Raw genomic sequence first — 3040 nt, 5'->3', positions numbered from 1 at the left:
AGAACTGATGCTGGAGCTGAAGCTCCAATACTTTGGTCACCTGATTGGAAGAGCTGACTCATTGGAAAAGACCCTGATGCTTGGAAAGATTGAGGGCAGGACGAGGAGAACGGTTTGAGATGCGATGATTGGATGGCATCACCAACTCAAAGGACATGAATTTTAGCAGACTCTGGGAGATGGTGAAGGATAGGGAAGCCTTGTGTGTTGCAGTCCTTGGGGTCGCAAAGAGTCAGACAAAACTTAGCAACTGAACAACAACAACACATTTAAGAAGTTGTTTTCTCTTTTTTTTTAGAAGTTGTTTTTTCTTAACATGGACAATATTTACATTTGAATCAGTTCTAATGAGGCGGATGAAACTGGAGCCTATTATACAGAGTGAAGTAAGCCAGAAGGAAAAACACCAATACAGTATACTAATGCATATATATGGAATTTAGAAAGATGGTAACAATAACCCTGTGTACGAGACAGCAAAAGAGACACTGATGTATAGAACAGTCTTATGGACTCTGTGGGAGAGGGAGAGGGTGGGAAGATTTGGGAAAATGGCATTGAAACATGTATAATATCATGTATGAAACGAGTCGCCAGTCCAGGTTCTATGCATGATACTGGATGCTTGGGGCTGGTGCACTGGGATGACCCAGAAGAATGGTATGGGGACGGAGGAGGGAGGAGGGTTCAGGATGGGGAACACATGTATACCTGTGGCAGATTCATTTCGATATTTGGCAAAACCAATACAATATTGTAAAGTTTAAAAATAAAATAAAAATTTTAAAAAATATTCTGAAATATTATTTAGAATGATTCCTGGGTTTGTACAAAATAAGTATTTATAGTATGTTATATAGGCACATATTGGAAATGAAAGACAATGTTAAACTTACACAATGATTGTTTTTTTAAAAAGTTTTAATTGTGGTAAAATATACATAACAAAATTTACCACCTTAACCAGTGTTATGTGTACAGTTCAGGCATGTTAAGTACATTCACATTCTTGTGCAACCAATCTCCAGAACTCTTCATCTTGTGAAATGGAAACTTTACACCCACTAAACAACAGCTCCCCATTTCCCCCACCCCCACAAGTCCCTGATTAACCACCATCCTACTTTCTGTTTCTATGAATTTGACTACTTTAGACACCTCATATAAGTGGAGTCATAGAGTATTTGTCTTCTGTAACTGGCTTATTTTATTTATCATAATGTCATTAAGCTTAATCCATGTTGTAGTATGTGCCACAATTTCCTTCCTTTTTTAAAGGCTGAATAATATGCCACTGTATGTGTATAGGATTTCCCTGCTGGCTCAAAAAGTAAAGAATCTGCCTGCCATGCAGGAGACCCAGGTTTGATCCCTGAGTTGGGAAGATTCCCTGGAGAAGAGCATGGCTACCCATTCCAGTATTCTTGCCTGGAGAGTTCCAGGGATGAAGGAGCCTGGCGGGCTATCACATTTTGTTTATTCATTTGTCTATCGATGGACATTTGGGTTACTTCCATCTGCTGCTATGAATATGGGTGTGAAAATATCTCTTTGAGACTCTGCTTTCAATTCTTTTGGATATATATCCAAAGTGAGATTGCTAGATTATTTGGTAGTTCTAAATTTTTGAGAAACTTCCACATTGTTTTCCATACTGGTTGCACCATTTTACAATACTGTAAACATGTACTATGGTTCCAATTTCTCCACATCCTCACCAACATTTCTGTTTTTTTTTTTTTATAGTAGCCATGCTAATGGATATGAGGTGACATTCATTCCAGTTTGCTGCTGAATATTATCCCATAGTATGAGTGTAACACAGTTTAGCTATCTACCTGTTGAAGGACATCTGAGTTATTTCTAGTTTTTGACTATTATGAATAAAACTACTATAAACATTCTTGCATAGGTTTTTGTGTGAACATAACTTTTCATTTCCCTGGGATAGATGCCCGGGAGTGCAATTGCTGAGTCATATAATGGTTGCATGTTCAGTTTTTTAAGAAATTACCAAACTGTTTTCCAGAGTGGCTGTACCATTTTACATCCCCACCAGCAACGTATGAATAATAGTCTTTTTACATCCTTGCTGGTATTTGGATGTTGCCATTATTATTTTTTTTTTTTTGCCCTTCTTATAGTAGTAATATCTCACCATTTTGATTTTCATCTCCCTAGTGGCTAATGATTTTATTTTAAAAAAATGATTTATCTACTTTTGGCTGAGCTGGGTCTTTGTTGCTGCACAAGGGCTTTCTCTAGCTGCGGTGAGCAGGGACTAATCTTTGTTACAGTGCTCAGGCTTCTCATTGTGGTGGCTTCTCACTGCCGAGCTCTAGATGCATGGGCTTCAGTAGTTGCAGCACGCAGGCTCAGCAGTTGAGGCTTGCAAGGCCTAGAGCATGAGTACTTGTGGCACACAGGCTTAGTTGCTCTGCAGCGTGTGGAATCTTCCCGGATCAGGGATTGAATCTGTGTCCCCTGAAGTGGCAGGAGAATTCCCATCCTCTGTACCACCAGGAAAATCCAGCTAATTACTTTTAACATATTTCATGTTGTCATATGTATATCCTCTTTGGTGAAATGCCTCTTCAATGTCTTTTGCCCATTTTTCTAATGCTGTTGAGTTTTCAGAGTTTTTAAAAATATATATTCCATATATTAGTCCTTTGGAATATTTGGACTATCTTCTTCCATTCTGTAGCTTCTCTTTTCATGTTCTTAACTGGATCTTTCACAGGGCAGAAGGTTTTCATTTTGTTGAAGCCCAACTTAACCAATTTTTTCTTTTATGGATCCTGCTTTTGATGTCAAATCTAAGAATGCCTTGCCTACCCCAGATCCCAATGATTTTCTCATAAAAGTTTTATAATTTTATTTTTAAATACCTGATCTATTTTTAGTTAATATTTGTATAAGGCATGAGACTTAGATTGAGTTTCATTTTTTGCTGATGGATGACCAGTTGCTCCATCATTTGTTAAAAAGTCTATGTTTCTTCCATTGGGTTGCCTTTACACCTCTATCAAAACTCAGT

This window comes from Bubalus bubalis, chromosome X, assembly GCF_019923935.1.
Source record: "Bubalus bubalis isolate 160015118507 breed Murrah chromosome X, NDDB_SH_1, whole genome shotgun sequence".
Lineage (NCBI taxonomy): Eukaryota > Metazoa > Chordata > Mammalia > Artiodactyla > Bovidae > Bubalus > Bubalus bubalis.
The sequence above is the reverse complement of the archived record's forward strand: the minus strand, read 5'-3'. Positions refer to the sequence as shown.